General features: G+C 45.4%; 1 non-coding gene across 1 annotated transcript; it reads right to left on the reverse strand.

Annotated features, from left to right (window-relative positions):
• Positions 1-17,266: 17,266 nt before the first annotated feature.
• Positions 17,267-17,403, reverse strand: LOC111758553 (small nucleolar RNA SNORA2/SNORA34 family). Its single transcript, XR_002792726.1, has one exon. It is a non-coding gene; the product is annotated as a small nucleolar RNA SNORA2/SNORA34 family (small nucleolar RNA).
• Between the last annotated feature and the right edge of the window lie 3,682 nt (positions 17,404-21,085).

The following is a 21,085-nucleotide window of genomic DNA, read 5'->3' on the forward strand; positions in this document are numbered from 1 at the left end:
GAGTTCGATCCCTGGTACTGATAAAAATTAAAAAAAAAAAAAAAGAAAGAAATTGTGACATTCGTTAAAGTCCCAGAAAAGTGAATTTTTAAGTGTAATTTTTGAGCCACCTGTTATGGATTAAAACTAGTGATCAATTTAACACCAGCTGGATTAAATCAGCATGGTGCTGAGTATAGATGGTCCACCTGAGAAAAGTTGCCAGCATAGATAGAGACGTGGAGAAGATGAGTGAGGCGTTGTGGGTTTCTCTTTAAGTGTTGCTGTTTGAGCCAGTGGTTCTCCTAGAGGGGCTCATCACGACTAGCTTTCCCTGTGTGAGTTCCCCTTTGTCATTAGAAGAGCTCAGGACCTTTTGGTGAAAGTGGCTGTGATTCACTTTTGGGGAGCTCTGGTCCTTACATCAAGCATCGCTTCCTGACTCTGAAGGGGAAGATGTGTGCTGTTTAATCTCCAGGAGAAACTTCTCATGCTGGCTTTCTAGAATGTACTTATCTGTTCTTATCGTTGGAGGAGCTCAGGATCTCCATGTCACTGAGGATGGCTGTGGTACTTTTCAGGCCTGCCCTGGTTCTTATTTTTAGCATGACTTCTTAGCTCCAGTGTAGAACACAACCTGCTGGCATAGCTCCTTCACACTGCTGGCATAGACTTTCTAGCTTCCACTGCTGACTTTGGGCCTTCCCAGTGTGGACCCATAAAACAGACTGATGTGACTCCTTCTCATGGACTGTAGACTCCAGTTGGACTCGTGAGAAACATGGTCATGTGCTCAAAGTTTTCATCTGGACTCATACAGGACATTGCTGTGGGACCCAGGCCCTTGGCTGAATATTCTGTCTTTAGCATTGTGGACAGATTTCCTGCACTTCTGTGTTTAACTCTGGGTGACCATCATAAAATTAAATTCTGTGTCCTTATTCTAATTATTCTCCACACAACCCCGACTGCAAAACCCCCAAACCAACTATTTGGTTTTCCATTATTTCTTATAAGAAAAATATGTTCAGTTCTCAAGCACTCTGGTGTTTGAACAATAATTTGAAACTAATTGACAACCAAGATGTCACTGTAAATAAATAACTCACAGAATGGGTGAACATACTTGCAGGTAACACATTTTATAAGAGATTTACAGTGGAATGGGTAAAATACTTTTATGACTCAATACAAGACACCCCAACTAAAAAATGGGTAGATGATTGAGTAAACGTTGCTCCAAAGAAGATACCCAGATAGATGGCCACGGACCATCTGAAAGGATGCTTAACACCACTAGCCATCAGGGAAACACAAATTAAAACTATACAGTTCATTTCATCTCCACTGGAACTACTAAAATAGACAGAGGGCCAGGGGTTTAGCTCAGTGGTGTAAGTGACTGCTTGGCAAACGTGAAGTTGTGAGTTTGATCCCCTGGCCTAAAAAATAAAAGTAGACAGGAGTTTTGGGGAGCACGTGCCAGAGAATACAACTAACTTCTAGAGTGGCAAAGTGGCAGAGTTGCACTGTAAAAGATTTGGTAACTCCTCCAAGTGTTACATAGTTAATTTATGGCCAACAATTTTACTTCAGGTATATACACAAAAAGCTGAGCATGTCTATACAGAGGTCTGCATACCAGCCAGGTATGGCTACATAGTGTCTTTGTTTAGTAGGGGTAGAATTTGAGACAGGGTTTCACTATGCAGTCCAGGCTGACCTTGAATTCACTGTAGCGAAGGGTGGCCTCAAACTCACAGCAATCTTCCTACCTCAGCCTACCAAGTGCTGGGATTTCAGGTATGTGGCACACCTAACCAGCCCCACTGCCTCAGAACTTTTGTATGTGGTATAAAATTCTTTTGACCTCATGGATCTCCTAAAAGGGTATTAGGTTACCCTATCTGTCAAGAAAACCCAAATTTAATCACCACTCAATTGCATATTTCAAAAGGGTGAATGTGGTGTATGGCTTATTTTTCAATATAGCTTTCTTTTTAAAGACTTTAGGGCTGGGGATTTAGTTCAGCGGCATAAGCACCTGCCTTGCAAGTGTACAGTTGTGAGTTTGATCCCTAGTACCAAAAAAAAAAAAAAAAAAAAAGAAAGAAAGAAAGAAAGAAAAGAATTTAAATGCCAGGTGTGGTGATGCACTCCTGTAATCCTAGCACTTGGGAGGCTGAGGCAGGTGAATTGTTGCAAATCTAAAACCAGCCTGGGGCTACAAAGTGAGTTCAGGGCCAGCCTGAACTGCATAGTAAAAGCTTGTCTCAAAAAGACCAAAAAAAAAAAAAAAAAGAATTTAGATCCATATGTCCAGAACTTGGAAAATTACAACAAATTTGTGTGTGTGTGTGTGTGTGTGCGCACGTGCCTGGATAAACAACTAAAGAGCCTCAAATATCTGCTGCAAAATCACTTGTAGTGGCCAACAAATCACTAGGGCAGCACTATGTCCCCAATAAAAGTGATGCCCTAGTTGAGTGTGCTAATGTGAAAAGCTATTGGCTCTAGCCTGCTGTAGTGTACACACCTGGAATCCTGGTACTTGGGAGGCTGAGGCCAGAGGTTGAGCCTAGCCTCGGTAACTTAGCAAACTGCGGGCATCCTGTTTCAAACTAAAAAATGAAAAAGGGACAGGGATGTAGCTCAGTATGAAGGCCCGGGGTCAATCCCCAGTACTGCAAAAATAAATTCATGTCAGATTATAATAATAAATGGAGACTTTGTCTTTTTCTTTGAGACTTGCCTTTTTATGTCACTTGTCTAATAACTTAGTGGTTCATTTGTATTACACTTCACCAAAATATTGGTCTATAATAGATCAGAAAAATTTTAACTGAACCACTTCCTATAGTTTGAGAACAATTCTAGCAGGCTTATTTTAGTAACATGACCTAAGAGTATATTAACTGTGCTGAATTTTACTGGGCAGATTTATGTACAATAATTCCTCAATTTACAATAAAAATAAGTAAACTAGGGAGGCTGAGTTAAGTAACTGAGACCATGTATGTGGAGTGTCAGATTCTGCTTTATTCACTTAGCCATAAGACATTTTCTTATGTCTTTAAAATTCCTTCAAAAGGGCTGGGGATTTAGCTCAGGGACATAAGTGCCTGCCTTGCAAGCACACAGTCATGAGTTCGATCCCCAGTACCAAAATAAATAAATAAAAAATAAAATTCCTTCAAAAACACTACTAATGCCTAAAAGACAGTATATAGACCATATCTGAAGTACAATGTAAAGTACAATTCCTACCATGTTGGACAATTGTTTTCCATTTTTACTGTTACAGGCAGGTGTGTATGTGTTTGTGTTACATGCATGTTGTGCTAGGAATCAAACTGAGGCCCTTGGGGCTGGGGATTTACCTCAGTGGCGTGTCTACCTAGTAAGTGTGAGGTCATGAGTTCACTTCCCAGTACCCCCCCCAAATCACACTATACCCCATTTTCACTAAATTATTATAATTAAAATAATTATTAGGCTGGGGATTTAGCTCAGCGGTATAAGCACCTGCCTTGCAAGCAGGTAGTCGTGAGTTTGATCCCTGGTACCGATAAAAATGAAAAAGACCAAAAAAAAAATAATAATAATAATAATAATAATAATTATTAAATGGATATCTTTTTGTACAAGACCATAAATACATTTCCAGTTATCACCTCAGAATAGAATACTAAAACGGCCTGGCATGGTAGTGAACACCTGTATTCCCAGCCACTTAGGAGGCTGAAGCAATAGGGTCACAAGATCAAGGCCAGAGTGCACAACTCAGCAAGACCTTGTCTCAAGGTAAAAAATAAAAAGGGCTGGCAATGTAGCTCAGCAGCAGAGTGCTTGACTAGCATGCATGAGGCCCTGGGATCAACTCCAGTGCCAAAATAAAACAAAACCAAAAAAACCCCAAAACGAAAACAGAAAGTAGCAGATTTAAAAAAAAAAAACCTTAGGGGTCATGCATATAGCTCAGTGGCACAAGTGCCTGCCTGCCAAGTATGAGGTTGTGTGGTTGATCCCTGGTACCAAAAGAGAGAGAGAGAGAGAGAGAGAGAGAGAGAGAGAGAGAGAGAGAGAACACAGACTTTTAAAAAATGTTATAGTTTTTCCTCTGAATTATAATATGTGTTCATTGTACGAAATTGAGAAAATATTTTAAAAATCAAAAAAAGAAGGGCCTCAGCCAGGGCGTGGTGCTCACACCTGTAATCCCAGCACTCAGAAGGCTGAGGCAGGAGGATCATTGGGAGTTCCAGACCAACCTGGGCTATAAAGCAAGCTCAAGGTCTGCATAGAGCTCAAGAACTGCATAGAGACCCTGTCTCAAAAAGACAAAAAGGGGGGGGGGGCTAGGATACAGCTCAGTAATAAAGCACAAGGACCTAGGTTGGACCCTCAGAACCAAAAAAAATACAAACTACTCCATAACACTATACCCAAATGTCTTATAATATGTAGATGCATTTTGCTTTAATCATATTTGTGATCAGAGCTATGTTTCATAACTTGCTTTTTGCATTCGACACTTAAATATTTTTCCGTATTCCAAGGGATACACAGCAACTTACTGAAGCCATCTACTCCCAGACAACTGTCCAGGGTTTATTTCACTTTTTTTTTTACCATGCTGGGGACTGAACACAGGCCCCATTGATGTTATGCCCCACGCAGCTATACCCTAGGTCTGTTTTTTGTTTTTTCAGGTATCAAGTATTGAACCCAGGGCCTCATGCATGTCAAGCAAGGGCTCTAAAACTGAGCTATATCTCCAGCCTTTTTGTAGTCTTTGAAAGAGAATCTCAGAATTGCTTTGTGGGCCTCAAACTTTCTTTGAATCCTCCTGCCTCAACCTTCCAAGGAGCTGGGATCATGGGCATGCACCTCAGCACCCAAGGCCTCTTTTAATTTTTGATATGTAAAATAATGCTGTGTTGCAAATTCTGTAGAACACTGACCTCTTCCTATAGAATGGGTCTCCCTCCCTTCATAGGACCCAGTTAAAGGTCCACAGAATGCACTTCCAGCAGTCCAGGGCTTAGGCGCAAAGCCCCAGGCCCCACCCTAATCTTTTCCCTTGCCTGAGAATTTGAATTCTGAGAGTGTCCCCAGAGAGGAAAGACAAGTAGAGCTGAGTAACCCTGGAGAGACCGTGTTCTGGCCCTGGGATCCTCATCCTTCCCAAGTCAGCTCAATCCTGCAACTCTGCTGTGCTCCCAGCAAGGCCCAGCTCCTCAGCCCACCATTTGTTACTTACGAAGGTTCCTTCCTCACACATCCATGCACAGAAATCTTCAGCTGTGTTTATTCCTTGCACTATGTTTCTAGAAGGGTTGTCCTGAGTCAAAATGTATACATTTGCTTTTTTAATTTTTTTTTTTTTTTGGTACCTGTAGTCAAATGTATACATTTGCTATGGATCTTTTTATATAAGACCTCATGTCCTCAAGAAAACCTGTACCAACTAACAGAAAAAAAGGAAGAAAGAAATTCTGGAGGCTTCTTTTTTTTTAACAGGGGGGAGGGGCCAGAGCAAGGTGTACAGTTGCTCCTCTCCCTCTGGCCACAAGTGGCAAGGGAGGACAGGGACACTGTTGGGACCACAGAGAAGCTACATCTTACAGTTACCAATCAACACAAATCTTCCTTGCCGTGGCTGTGAAACCTGCCTGCTCTTCCCACGGTGCACAAGAGTCTCCTTTCTCTGCAAGTCACAAATACATCTGCCCAACACATTGTGGGACCCTGAGTTAGACCCTGGCATGGAGAAAGGGACACTGGTGGAAAACTGGGGAATCTAGCACATTCTGGAGCTTAATTATATTCTACTGGTTTCTTGGTTTTGCAAATACACCACAGAGGATAAGATGTCATCCTTTGGGGAACTCAGCAAGGGCCACACAAAAACCCTCTGTGCTCTCTTGCAACTTTTCTGGACATCTAAAATTACGAGCAAATTAGAAGTTTATTTTAAGCTTTTAATAAATTTCAAGTTTATTAAAAACGGGGGTGGGAGACAGAAGTGTTAGTCTTACCTTTGCCAGCAGCAAGTATTTTTAAACATTTTCATCCCCCAACAAATATTTGTGAAGTGCCCTGCCTGTGCAGGGTGCTGTCATGGGCACAGGCTTCAGGGAACAGGGCAGACAGAGGTAAGTGTCCTTGGGAAGCCAGTGGCACAGTGAGGAAAGAGAAGCACTTGAGAGGTTAGAAGAAATAGGTGCTGTGGACAAGGGGAAAGGCGGGCAGGGCTGTGGGGGGAAGGAGGGGAGGGCCAGGGCTTGGTGTGGGCACAGTGCTTGCTCAGACAGTGAGGCTCTGGATTCCATCCCTGGCACTGCCAAAAAAAGAAAAAGAAAAAAGAAGACAGTCAGTAGGGCTTCATCAGCACAGTGGAGAAGACAGCTCTGTGGGCACTGGTAGAGGACTGGGAGGGCCAGACAAGTCGCACATGGCCTTGCAAGCTGTCACAAGGTATGGCAGAGGCCACCAAACAGTTACTTAGCCACATTCCCAGCCCCCTTGCCCTTGGGCGGAACTGTGTGACTGGAAGAAGAGTCAATTCTGGGCTCAGGCAGTAGAGTCCTGGGTCCTCTGATCCCCCTTCCCTGCTGTGGTCCCTGTGTTCTACAGTGCAGCCACAGCTGAGGCCCTCATCAGTCAGGGACTCTACAAGGCTGTGTCTGAGCAAGTGACACCCTGCAGGGTCATCCTTGCCTGTCTCTGACCTGAGTGTGTGACCCTCCTGAGGCCTGGGCAGTGGCTGTTGCTGCAGCATAACAGCCCATCTGGCCTGACAAGGAGAACTTGGCTTTTTCCCTGTGTTACAATCTGCTGTCACTTCAAAAAAGGGAAGAACAACTGCTTAGTATTCATCTCCTTGATAATGAACACAGCAGATTGTATTTTCCAAGATGGTTCATAATGAAACTTTTCACAGCTCCTTAGCTATTCTCACTGGGGCACTAGCACACCCCACCTCCCCGGGCATCTAAATTGGGCCTGGTGGCTCCTGTCTATAATCCCAACACCTGGAGGGCTGAGGTATGAGGATTCCGAGTTCAAATCCAGCCTCGGTAATTTAGCAACTTGGTAAGATCCTGTCTCAAAATAAAAAATATAAAAAGGGCCAGATGTTGCTCAGTGTGGGGGACTAGAGCTCAATCCCCAGGACCACAAAAGAGGCAGGAAGGAGAAGGAGAAGAGGAGGAGGAAGAGGGGAGGAGAAAAGATGGGAGGAAGAGTCAAGCATGGTAGCACATGTCTGTAATCCCAATGCCTGGGAGGCTGAGGCAGGCAAACTGCCTCCATTTGAAGGCTACCATGGGTTACACAGTGAGTTCAAGGTCAGCCTGAACTACATAGCAAGACTCTGTTTTCTCAAAAAAAAAAAAAAAAAAAGAAAAGAAAAAAGATAGAAAGAGGCAGAGAGAACGAGCAAGCTATGACCTGTCCTGAAAGCCGGGGACTATACAGTGAAAGCCTTGTTACTTGTCTTCTATTTATTTATTTATTTTTGTTAGTACATATTTACCATATGTAAAGATCACATTCAGCACAGGAAATTTGTACTTGTACATAATGTCTTTTTTTATGAACAGAGTTTCACTATTTATAATACCTCTTAATCCTTTTTTTCTCATTTTCCTCCCCTCCTTTCAACTCTTCCTCCTTTCCTCATTTACAAAAGCTTTTTTTTTTTTTTTTTTTGCCATTTTTCCCTTCCAAGCTCTTTTTAAAAAATCTCATTTTCCTTGCAAGCAGGCAGTCGTGAGTTCGATCCCTGGTACCGATAAAAAGGAAAAAGACAAAAAAAAAAATCTCATTTCCCTTCCTTTCCTTCCCCTCCTCCCTCGTCCCCTTCCCATTTGCACTGTTTCTCCTACTCCCCAGTATCTAGCCACCTTTTTTGCTTTGTATTTCCCCTCTGGCTTTCTCACAAGAGAAGCAATGCAATATTTAAACCTGTGTGTTCAATTTATTTAACTTAACATGATGGGCTCAAGGTGCATCCATTTACCTAAAAGTGACTCAAGTTGGGGCTGGGGATTTAGCTCAGTGGCATAAGCACCTGTCTTGCAAGCAGGCGGTCGTGAGTTCGATCCCTGGTACTGATAAAAAAGAAAAAGACAAAAAAAAAAAAAAAAAAAAGTGACTCAAGTTAACTCTTTAGAAGGTAGTTGGCTTTGTGTGTGTGTGTGTGTGTGTGTGTGTGTGTGGTACCAGGGATCAGACTCATGACTCTGCACTTGACAGTCTGGCACTATACCACTGAGCTAAATCCCTGGCACTTGCTATTTGGCTTCTAAAGCAGGTGATAAAGGGCAGAGTGGCTTCTGCTTGTCCTCACACCTTGAGGTGAGGAAGTCTAGACTCACTGAGAAGTCCAGACAGTCTATCCCCACTGCTGCCCCCCACTGAGATCCTCACTTAGGACAGTGATTCCAGATCTGTCTCCAGATGGCCCCCACCACTGTCTATGACCCAATGAGTGCCCCCTAGGAGCTGCCTAGCCAAATTCAGTCAACCTCGGAGCCACAGTAATAATCATCTTTGAAGTCACCAGATTTTAAAATGTTTTGTTGGGCTGAGGATTTAGCTCAGGAGCGTAAGTGCCTGAGTAAGGTCATGAGTTTGATCCCTGGTACCAAAAACTAAAATAAAATGTTTTGTTATATAACATTAGCGTTTTTTGAAACAGGGTCTTGCCATGTGGTTCAGGCTGGCCTTGAACTCTTGGTTATCTCCTGCCTACGCCACCTGAGTACAGGTCTGCACCACCACACCCAGCTGTTACATAGCATTGGATAACTGGAAGAATGTAACTAAACACTTTCCATGGTCTTAATTATTTGAGACAGTCTGGCTATGTAGTTTAGGCTGGCCTTGAACTTACTACGTAGCTAAGGTTGGCCTTAAATTTGTGACAATCCTGTCTCAGCATCCTGAGTGCTGGGATTATAGGTGTGCTCTACCACACCAGAATCTATGTTTTAATTTAATCTGTTGATTTTGTTTTCCATTACTGGAGATTGAAAGCCTTCACATTGAGGTATAACCTTATTCCTTTATAATCATCATTATTATTACTCGTATTATCATTATTTCCTTTTGTGCGTGCGTGTGTGTCTGTGTGTGTGTGTGTGTGTGTGTGTGTGTGTCTGTCTGTCTTTAAGACAGGGTCTCACTATGCAGTTCAGGCTGGCCTTGAGCTCACTTTGTAACCCAGGCTGGTCTCCTGCCTCAGCCTCCAAAATGCTGGGATTACAGGTATGAACCACCACGCCCAGATTCTTCATTATTTTTTAAAATAGGGTCTCACTATATCTCTAGGTTGCCCAGGCTAGGCTCAGGCTTGAGATCCTCCTACCTGGGCCTCCTAAGTGCTGGGATTATAGGCATGTACCACCACACTCAGCTGTTGAACTAGGCAAGCTTACTTTTTCTCTTTTCAGACAAAAATGCTAAACAGGAAAGAGCAATGGATAGAACTACCAGACATGTCCTTCCATGCCAACTCAGATCTAGTAACCAAATTTTTTATGTATAACTGTTGAATGAATGCACAGAAGGCATTCAATAAGTATTTATTGATAGAATGAATGACTCTGTCCACATTTCTGCCTTTTACTTAAAAATGTCCTTGTCTTAGTTACCTTTTTACTCGTTGCTGAGACAAAATACCTGAAGCCCAAGTTGAGAAAGGAAAAGTTTATTTCTTAGTTTTTGGAGGTTTCAGTCCACACTCAGTTGGCTCCAAGGCAGGTGGGCATGGCTGGACCGCAGTTCATGGTGGCTGCAAACAGCAAGCAGGAACCAGCAAAAAGCAAGACACTCCTACTTCCTGCCATTATATTACATCCTGGCCCCACCCCTATGTGGGTATAGCACTGACACCATCAATCCAAGCATTAGACAATCAACCAATCACAAACACACAATGCAAACTCATGAGGCCTGGGGGCCACAGACATAAACCATGACAGTCCCACTCAACCTAATTAAATCCTTTCATGAGATTCAGATGCATTATGTCATAGTCCTCCAGAAATTCCAACCTACTTAACCCTTTTATTTTTATATATTTATTAGTGGTGCTGATGATGGAACCCAGAGCCTCTTCAATGCTAAGCTACACCTCAGCTCATTCAGCCATTATTATTATTATTATTATTATTATTATTATTATTATTGTAAAACATAGCAAAATTAGGATTTGTTGGGTTGTTTGAGACTGGGTCTCACTATGTAGTTCAGACCGGCCTTATACTTATTAGGTAACCCTGGCTGGCCTCTATGTCTCAGTGATCTGCCTACCTCAGCCTCCTGAGTGCCAGGATTACTGGTGTGTGCCAGCTTGTTTAAGACAAGAGCTTATATGTATGGGCCGGGCATATAGCTCAGTGGAACAAGCACAATTTTAAGTTCAATTCTTGGAACAAAAAAAAGAGATCTTCCTACATAGTCCAGGCTGGGGTATGTAGCTTAGGCTAGCCTCAAAGTTCTGGGAATCCTCTTACTTCAGCTTGCTGGGTGCTAGAGTTACAGGCATGCACCAGAACACTTAGCAAAGTTTTATTTTTCCTTTTGCTTCTCTTTGTTTTTCCTTTAGAGTCTGGAATAACTTATTGATAGAGCACTTGCCTCGCCCTCTTTGTTTTCACCAGTTCTGAAAAAAAGGAAAGAAGAAAGGAAGGCAAGCAAGCAAGTAAAATTTAGCTTCCTTTCAATTAAACAAATAAAATAATGCACATATCATCTCAACGAAAGCTTCAAGTAATACAAAAGTAAGGTAAAACTAGATATGGTGGTGCACACCTATAAACCCACATGCTGGGAGGCTGAGGCAGGAGAATCTAAAGTTTGAGCCCCGTCTAGGTAACTTAGTGATTTTAGTGAGAGCTTGTCTAAAAATTAAAAACAGAGGAGGAGGAGAAGGAGAAGGAGAGGGAGAAAAGAAACAAGAGCTGGGGAGGTAGCTTGGTGCAAAGGCTCTGGTTTCAATCCCCAGTACTGGTGGTGGAGGGGGAGGCAAACTAGCCACAGCACCTTTGGTGGAGCTCAGTGTGTTGAAAGCCTGGTGCAGTCACTTCCAGGCCTGCTCTATATAGTCTGCCTTCACGCTGTGACCAAATGTATTTTCTAAAAATAGCCAAGATAAAGTTTCTGTTCCACCTGCTCTTCCCAAATCTTGTTCTTCTCCAGGAGGTGGCACCTGTGGCCTCTAGCCTAGTACCCAGTTGGGCCTGTTACTCTTACCCAAGGTACAAGAGCAACACTAGTTGACCAAGAGTAGGCAGGTCTCTGCTGTGATGTGGATGCAGCTTGTGTGTGTCTCCTGGGGATTCTCATGTTAAACTTTATTCCCCAATTATTAGGAAGGTGAACTGTGACACAATTGTAGTGATTGGAGTTAGGGACCCTGGGAGGTGGTCAGTGTTGTAGCGTGGCATAACTAACTCCATCTTGTGCCCTGTATCTGACCCAGAAGAGTGGAAAGTTACTCAGGGTACAAGTCCTGTAAGAAAAGCAGGATGAGCTGCACCCACAAGAGAGAAACTAACCTGTTCAACAAAGAAGTAGGATACAGGTGTCAACTAAAAATTAATGTAAGATTCTAGTTAAATTGTTTCCAATATGATGCCTTTTTGTGGTTTTCTGTTTTAAAAGCTCTGTAACTTTCCAGTTCAGTGCCACTCATTTGGACTCTGAAACAGGGGTCCCCCGGTGGTCGCTGAGCTCAGCTAATAAAATTCCAAATTTATTATTTGGCTGCTTGGATTCCTATATTGTTTAGTAACCCACTTCATACAGGGTTAGACAAATCCTCAGGGCAGAGCTCCATGACTGAATCTCCATGATCAAAGCGTTTATTAGAAGAGGGAATAACACATTGCACATCTCTGTCTCTGGCTACTTGACACCCTGCACCACCTCAGAACACATGGCAAGAAGGCCTTCCCCAGGTGCAGCCCCTCCATGTTGACCTACAAAACCTTGAGCCAAAGTAATCTGATTTGTGTTGCTTTATGAGTTACCCAGTCTTATAATATTGTATGTGTGTGGTGGGGTGGTTTTGCTTTTGTGGCACAGGGGTGATTGCCCCCATGGGTACCCTACCACTGAGAGACACTCCCTAGAGCTTTTAAATTGTTTATTTGTTTGTTTTTGTCTTTCGGAGGGTTTCTCTATACAGGGGAAAATGACCTTGAACTCACTTTGTAGCCCAGGCTGGGCTTGAATATGCAGCAATTCCTCGGCCTCAGCCTCCTGAATGCTGGGATTATAGGCGTGCACTACCATGCCCAGCTCCCTAACCCTTTTTATTTTAAATCAGGGTTTCACTAAATTGCTAAGGTACCAAAATTGGGTTCAAATTTGTGTCCTTCTGCCTCAAGCTCCCTCAGCATGAGGATTACAGGCATGAATCACTGTGCCCAGCACTCAAAATCACCATTACCTACCCTTGGCACCTGACTTCAGGGTCTAGGTTTCTGGAGCCCTTAGCCTCTTGGCAAGAAGTCTGGTCCTTTGATCCTGCATGCTGGGGGAACTCAAGAGAGAAGGGGGCAATCACTTTTCCAGACCCTCCAAACTACAGGATGCTCAGCCTAGGTGGCAGGCATGCAGCTTACTCTGAAGACTTCTGACCCAAACATCAGACAGCAGCAAAGCCTGGTAACCATCCAGGTTACCTCAGCTAGTCCCCAAAGCCATAGGCCGTGATGCTGCTATTGTGCCAAGGCCCTGAATATCACCAGCAACTAATACACACCATCCACGCTTCTGTGCACACTTGGCCTGCTGTTCTGTACACTGTTCCCAGGCACGTGTGACTCACCAAGCGCTCAGTCTCCCTCTGGCTGCTCCACATCAATCAACCCAGATACCCCTGACACCCGTGGCCTTGCACCATCCACAGCACAGCTGTTCCATAGCTCAGCCTGATCTTCACACACCTGCAGCTGCAGCTCTTCAAGGGACAGCCAAGTCCAGAGCCTGCTGCACAAAGCAAGGGAAAGAAGCTGAGGGCAAAAGAGGTAGACCCCTGTCCTGCATTCCTCCCTCTCCCCAGGAGCCCCTAGCATTGGAGGGCAGTTTAAAAGCACTCACCTCCTGGGCAAGCACTGAATGCTTATTTTTCATTTTTGTTTGTTTGTTTTGCTTGCAGCCAAAGGGGGATTGAATCCAGAGCATGTATTACTAGGTAAGCATTCTGGTGCTTAGCTACACTCACAACTCTTTTGTTGTTGCTTTTGTTTTTTGAGACAGGGTCTCCCTATGTAGTTCAGGCTGGCCTTGAACTCACTATGGAATCCAGGCTGACCTTGAATTTACAGAGATCCTCCTGTCTCAGCCTCCTGAGCACCATGATAACAGGGGTGTGTCACCATATCTCATTATCACCAACTTTTCTTTAAAAGTTTGTCTCTGATGAGACAAGGCCTCCTAAATTCCTCACAATCCTCCTGCCTCAGCCTCCTGAATGGCTGGGATTAGATGTTCACCACCATGCAACCTGGGTCTCTACCTTGAAAGTACCTTTGGGTCACCTAGGATTCTTCTTAGGATGCAAACCAGGAGGAGTAGGTTCTCAGTGGGATGGGGATTCTCTGCAGTTTTGACAATTTCAGGCTCTGCAGACCTCAATTTATTTCTTATAATCCTTCTTTCTTTTTTTTTTTTTTTTTTTGTTGTTGTTGGTACTGGGGATCAAACTCATGATCTCATGCTTGCCAGGCAAGCACTTATGCTGCTGAGCTAAACCCCCAGCCCATAACCCCTCTTTTCTTTTGCAATCTTCAAATGGCTGTGGGGATTCAACTTCCATCCTCAAAATCAGAACCTCTTGGGGATTTTGCTCAGTGGCATAAGCACCTGCCTACAAGCACAAAGTCAGTACCAAAAAAAAGATCATCGGAACCTCTTATCTCTACCTCCAGCATTACATTTCCTGTTCTATGCTCCAAAATCCCTTGTGCTCCTGGCACACTGCTACCATGGCAGCCTATGAAAGTTTCCTGTGCCACTAGGAACTTAATGGGGAGGAGACTGGAAGTCACTGAACAAATGGAGCTACAGACTCCAATCAGCTTTCCAAGTGTTGGTTCTCTTACGTCACATGTCTCAGGAGAGATATGGAAAGAGAACAATGAGGAGCTCTGTGGTAGGGGTCATTTTTTGTGTTCTTCAGATCCCTGCAAGGCTTTGGGTGTCCAGTGCTACTCCTTTTTGTAGCATGGAGGACTGGGAACCCAGGAGTGTTCTATCACTCAGCTATGTCCCTAGCCTTTTCATTTTTTTGAGACAGGGTCTAAAGTAGTCTAGGTGGGACTCAAATTTCCAATCCCCCTGGCTCAGCCTCCCTCCATGCTGAAATTATCAACATGGGTTACTATGCCTGACTTTGTGTCCCTCCTGAACCTGCCTCCCCTTGGTTACATTTCTTCTCTCACAGAGGAGGTAAAGTGAGGATGCATCCATTGTTGCACGGCAACCAAGTCCAAAGAACACTGTTTACAGTAGAAATCTTTGAAGCCCTCTGTGAGTAGCTGTCACATTATCACTGAGGAAACCAAGGTTCTGAGAGGTTCAATGCGACTCACTCGAGGTTACACAGCTAGAAATGACTGTGCTGGGACTAGGTCTCAGGTCAGTCTGCCCAAGCCTCCTTGGGATCTAAGCCTTTGAGAGGTCCCTGTGCAACCATACTGGACCCTTCAGCACTCTTTCCCTCAGGTGTCCCATGGGGTCCCCTTCCCCCCACGCTGTCCTCATGAACACAGACTCAGGGTTTTGCTCAGCAATGATGACACCATAGCTGTTTTCTACCATGAATGGTGGGCAGGCACAGGCAGTCCTGGGTTAGAATCCACAGATACTTCTTGCTGATCATGAACGTGCTTTTTAACCTCACTGGCCTTCAGGTTCATTACCTATAAAGTAAGGAATATTATTCTGTCCAATAACGTATGATTGGGAAAACAGGGCCGTAATACTATTTGGAAGGTGAGACACAGGGAAAGGCAGGAACAAAAGCAAAAGAAGCCTGCACCCTTTTCATCGCCAACTTTATCTTCCATTCCAAGGGTCAGGAATGAGGAGGCCTCTCCTAGCTAGATTCATGCCTGCAATCCTAGCACTTGGGAGGCTGAGGCAGGAGGATCACCATGATTTTGAGGCCAACCTGAGTGACACACTAAGTGCAAGACCAGCCTGTAAAACAATGAAAGACCCTGTCTCAAAACAAAAACAAGGGCCAGGGACTTAGCTTAGCAGCATAAGCACCTACCTGGCAAGCTCAAGGTTGTCAGTTTGATCCCTCAGTACCAAAAAGAAAAAACAGGCTTTCCTAAAAAAAACAAAAAAACAAAAAACAAAAAAAACTAAGGCCTCTCCTGGCCCCTTACTTCCTCAGTAACATACCCTGGAGCAAGGTCTGGAGCACGACAGTGAAGACTCCCACTTCTGAGCCTGTTCCCTGCAGAATTTGGGGGACTGTGCCAAATTGACAGAAAGATGCTATTTTTGTTTGTTTTGTCGTGGTCCTAGGTACCAACCCAGGGCCTTCACACTGAGCTACATTTCCAGTCCTTTATTTATTTATTTATTTATTTATTTATTTTTAGATTTTGAGACAGAGCTTTACAAAGTAGCTCACTTTCCCAGGCTGGGTTTGAACTTGTGATCCTTCTGCCTCAGTCTCCCAGAGTGTTGGGGTTAGAGATGAGCCATCACATCTGGCCAAGAAGGATGCTGTATGGAGTACATGGAGCACACAGTCTGAAGGGAAGCAGGAGCCTGTCAAGACAGGTAGGTGGCCTCTGCTGAGAAGGTGCTTGGTGAGGACCACTGTGTACCCACGCCTCACAGTTTCCCAGGAACCCAGACCAGCACTTTCTAGGTGCTCAGTAAACACCTTGAGCGAAGGGCTGCCTTCTGGATACAGCCATGACAATACAGGGAAGGAGACAGTAGGGTGGGCTGAGGCCCTGTGTTAACACCGAGTGGAGGCCCAAGCTGCCCCTCATGCTCCAGACCTTGCAGACATGTTAGATGGGTGACAGGGCTCCAAGGATACAGAAGAGTCTTTCTTAGTAATCTCCCTTGATCCAGTTTGGTCTCCAACTGTTAATCCCCACTGACCTCTGCCCAGCCCAGTCACTCTAAAATGGAAAATAAATAAATAAATACTAGGAATAAAGATAGTGGCGAAATCAGCTTTGAAGTAACAAGATGCCAGCACAGGGCCAAGTCAGGTAGGGGACCCACTATCCTGCTGCTTGGGCAGGGTCCTCCAGCTAGGTGACAACCTGATGTGTGTTCCAGCAGCTTAGGTCCTGTTCTGTCCTCTCCCAAGTTTCTGCCCTTTCCTCCCAGCTCCTGCCTTTTGTGAGGCCTCCACCCCTGCTACAGGGTTGTCTCTGGAAAGGATGCTCACCCCCACGCACCTACCCTGTAGGGAGCTGCATGGCATCCTAGGCCCAAACACACAATCAGCACCCTGGATCCTGGGTTGTATCCTTCCTCCTCACCTGATGTGGGGACATGAGCAGGGGATCTTGAACTCTGCCCAGCCTGCTCCTTTTCCTCTCCCAGTACAAGTGGTGCCAGGGCCGCTCCTGTGCCCTCCAGGTGTGCTGCCTGCTGTTGCTTAGCAACAGCTTTCCCTCTTCACCAGACCTTGCAGCCTTCCCTGGCAGCTCTAGGAGCAGTGCCAGTTGCAGGAGAGCTGGCTGGACCCTGCTGATGGGGAGTGGGTTGGATATAAAATCCAATGCTCTTTTTAATTTTTGTTTTAAAGGGGGTAAAATTAAATGCAACAAAACAGAACAAAATAGGACATAAGAAAGGAATGTAAGAGATATAAATTTCAAAGCCAGACAACCTGAGATCTTCATTGTCTATCATATTGTCTCTTGTTTTCTTACAAATAGTTGTCCATGTTTTTGCATACAGAGATTTCATACAAAATAACATACTATAAAACTGATCCAAACAGAATGAGGAAGGCATTTTAGGTCTTCAAAACCAGACAACAGGGAAGTCACTAATGGCTGTGGTACAGTCTCATTCTCTTCAAAATAGCTGTCCATACTTTCATGTATATTGAAGTTCAACAAAACAAAACAGGTAGTGGGGAAGGGTTGCTTGGTTTCCCAGTGCTCCAGGTCCCAGCATGGCGCAGGTTCCAATAAATGTCAGTGGCTCCCATCCTGGGCCGCAGGAGCCTGTCATACTCACAACTGCTCACGCAAGGTGGGGAGGTGCGGTTGCTTCAAGCTGTTTCTTTCTAATGAACTGACCATTTCACTGCCCAAGTTCTGAAATGGCCAACAGACCATAGAAAGACATCTCTTTAGGCTCCTGCTTGAAACCAACAGTGTCAGGAAGCTGCTGACCTTGATTCAGGGCCAGCCAAGGCTCTTTTCACACTCAGACTCCCTTCCCATCTTCTGCCTGGCTGCAGGTTCCCCTCTCAAAGGGCCTGTCACTCCACCTTGTGTGGTTTTTTTGTTTGTTTGTCTTGTACTGGGAATCAAACTCAGGACCTAGTGCTTGCCAGGCTGATGCTTATGTTGCTGGGCTATATTTCCAGCCCTCCATGCTGTACTCTTATGAGTCTGCCCCTTTCTCTCCCTAGGCCTCTGAGGACATTCTTGGTCTCTCATTTGGAGTTCAATGTACTTTCAATGCCTCCTTATCCCTTTGTCTATCCTGAAACTTCTGCTGTATACATATGACCCCCAGGACTGCAAGATTGCTACAATCTGTCTCTTTTGTGGTACTGGGATTTAACCCATAGTTTTCATGCTGAGCCCCATCCCAGCCCTTTTTCATTTTTTTATGTTTGAGGCAGGGTCCCACTAACTCACTAAGTTGCCCAGGCTGGACTTGAACTTGCAATCCTCCTTTGTTGGCCTCTCAGAAAGATGACAGGCCTGCACCACCACATCCAGCTACCCAGCCTGTCTTGTACCTCTTCCTGTCAGATGGTGTAGCTTCCAGTCTCCCCTTCAGGAACATAAGTCCTCTGACTACCTACCTTCAATGCCTGGTCACCACGGCAACCCCATGCTGCCAATACATCTATGCATGACTCCTTCTTCCATCCTTTTGAGGAAAGCCTGGGGTTAAGGGATCACAGAGGAAGCCCCAGGAGAGGACTGCTTTTCTCACTTGCCTGAGCTGGGCTTTGGCTTCAGTGGAAACTGACAATGGACTTGGGACCAATGAAATGAAGATCAAGCCCAGAAAAGACGAAGTCCTCCTGCAGCCTCACCTCCACCCCTTCAGCTACAATAGCAGAGTTCCCAGGAGGCGCTCTGAGTGGCTCAGTGCTGGCAACAGCTGGAAACTGCTTCACTCAGACAGGTCTCTCTGCCTCCAGCAGACAGTGAATGGTTGCCAAGGGCATGGCCTCCATCTCCTTGTCTTTGGGTCCAACTGCCTGTCTTCTGCCACCCCACCTCCCTCAGTTGCTGATACTTGGGTCTGACAGTGCAATCTGTGGGATAAGAGGCTAGAACAAGGGAGCAGGACAGAAAAGGGCAGCTAAGAGGAGGAAAGGAGGGGGCAGCTCCCAGGCCAGTCAGGGGCTGCAGGGACATGGCAGAGGGCCAGACCAGGCTCCAGGAACAGTGGCCTAGAACCTGCCTCCTGCTGAGAAAGCTGGCAGACCAGTGCTGAGGGGACTGTCAGGCTCAAGGCTGGATCAAGTGACCTCACCCAAATCTTGTGGTCCGCTGCTGTTGCAACCTGGCAAGTCTCCAGGCTCTCCTGGGTCCCCAAGTAGGAGAGTTTTTATAGTTCACGCCCCAACTTGAGTTTGAATAATTAAGATGGACATAAATAGTAGCTGGACAGTGAAGGCAGGTTATTTTGGGGTTTTCTGGAACACAGTGCTCCTGGATGTCACCTCACTTTAGAGAGGGTGGAGTCAGCATTAAGGCTGCCTGCAGGGAGATTCCAGTGGGGGAACCCACCCCTACCTCAGAGCGTAGCTACAGGAGCCTCCCTGGACAACTTCTCCATTCTGTCTGAAGACAGGTCTGTCACTGCTCCCTTCTGATACTAGCTACTCCCTGGCAGGAAGAGCCTTGTATTGTCTGTCAGGTCTCCTACTTCAGAGATGGTAACAGATATTGATGGCCAGATCAATAAGCAGTTGTAGGACAGGCTGAACCAAGAGGTGGTCCAGTTCCTCTGGAATCAGGTGACAGGAGGTCACTGGGCAGCTACAGAAGGAGTGGAGGTGGGAGTAGAGGGATACAGAGCTAGGAAGAAGAGAGTAACTGGTGGGAATGAATGGCCGAGGTATCAGAGGAGAAAAGGCCTTAGGTGCATGCATGTCTGGGTAAGAACTTCCGCTCTTCTACTTCTCTATCAGTGTCCTCTGTCCTGAGTTTTCTGGAAACAACCCTCCAATTTCACCTTAGACCAATCACTTGCAGCTTATTCACTCACTACTTTTGGTTCTCCTGCCGGGATGAACCCCAATTACCTTGAGGCTTACTGCAGATTTTTAAAACCTGGGGCACAGAGTGGGTATGGGGATTTGTAATGCTTTCACCCTTTGGCTAACAATCTCAAGATGGGCTTGGAAGTCAGATTTTGGAAAATACTGAAAACATTCATTCATTCATCTTTATTCAACAAGCCAGTTGTGAGCCTCAGATTGGGCTTTGTGCTGGGAAAATATCAGTAAGGCAGGGGCCTTGTTCTTTTTTTTTTTTTTTTTAATCGGTACCGGGGATCGAACTCAGGACCGCCTGCTTGCAAGGCAGGTGCTTATGCCACTGAGCTAAATCCCCAGCCCCAGGGGCCTTGTTCTTAAGACCAAAAATGTGGAGATCCTATGTGCAAATCCACTCCTCACCGCTGCTGGGTGCTTGCTATGCCAATAGATACCACACAGGGGCCTCCCAGAAACTTTTCTACTTAACACTCACAGCAAATATGGGTTAAGTATCACTGGTCCCATGCAGGGGTTATAGTAATAAGACACAGATACATGTTGGAGGTCACTCAACCTGGTAATAGTACAAATGAAGTTGGAACTCAAGCTTATAGATCCCAAGTTGTATTGTTTCAGTCACTGGCCAGAAGTTTCTAACAGAAAAGGAAGAGATTGCCTTTAGCTGAGTGTGTATGCTGCACACGCAGGGTAGGGCAGTCAGGGAAAGTCTCTTAAAGGAGACTTAGACAGGGACTCCAAAGTCTAATACCCTTATTCTGTAAATACTCAAATGAGTACCTACTATATGCTCTGTTCCAGGTGCCAGAGACAAAAGTGAACGAAGTCTTGCATTTGTGGACATGCATGGCAGGAATAAGGAAAAGACAGAAATCGTCAGTCTTAAATACTAAGCTTCCTTTACCTTCAGAATTGCTCTGTTCTTCCCGCGCCAGGTCTCTCTCCCAGACGCAAATATTCAAGCTTCTGAAACGGAATGGAAAGCCCTGGCTTACAACATACCCTGTTGGGAGAAAGGATGTAGTTGGTGGTGGAGTGTGTCTTAGCACTTGCCAAGCGCGCACACATACACGCACACTACTCCTATTCTGAAAGTTCTTCCTAAACTCTACCCAGCATTTCTTCCTGCTTTAACAGATTTTCCCACTCACTATTTTCCTCGCAGTGCTAACCCGCCGGCTGGCAGCGGCTGCCCCTTTAAGGTTACCTTCTTCCCCCCACGTGCCGTCTGGTTGGGCTGGCGACGCTGACGCACGCGTGACGTCAATGGCAGCTGGCGGAGTCCGGGCACGAGGAGCAAAGTTGGAATGGGGGTGGGGAAGCCGGGAAAGAAGGTGGGTTATTTGCATTTAAAGGAGCCACTCCCGAGTTAGCCTCTCAGGGCTTTAAAGAAATTTGTGTTCGGCAAACTTTCTGTCCTGGGCTACAGAAAAAGGCGTGGTGCAGCTGAAGTCGATTGTAAGTCTAGTATGCGCTGTCAATTATGTCCTTCCGCCAGAGAGAGGGAAATAGTCCGCTGGTGCCCAAGCTGGGAGCACGTGACTGGGAGGGGGCAGTGGGGGGGGGAGAGGAGGAGGGAGGAGCTGTGGAGACGACTGTAACGCTGCTTTTCAGCTGCCCCCA

This window comes from Cavia porcellus, unplaced genomic scaffold, assembly GCF_034190915.1.
Source record: "Cavia porcellus strain 051 isolate PalLab524CR breed Dunkin Hartley unplaced genomic scaffold, mCavPor4.1 scaffold_6, whole genome shotgun sequence".
In the NCBI taxonomy this organism is placed as follows: domain Eukaryota; kingdom Metazoa; phylum Chordata; class Mammalia; order Rodentia; family Caviidae; genus Cavia; species Cavia porcellus.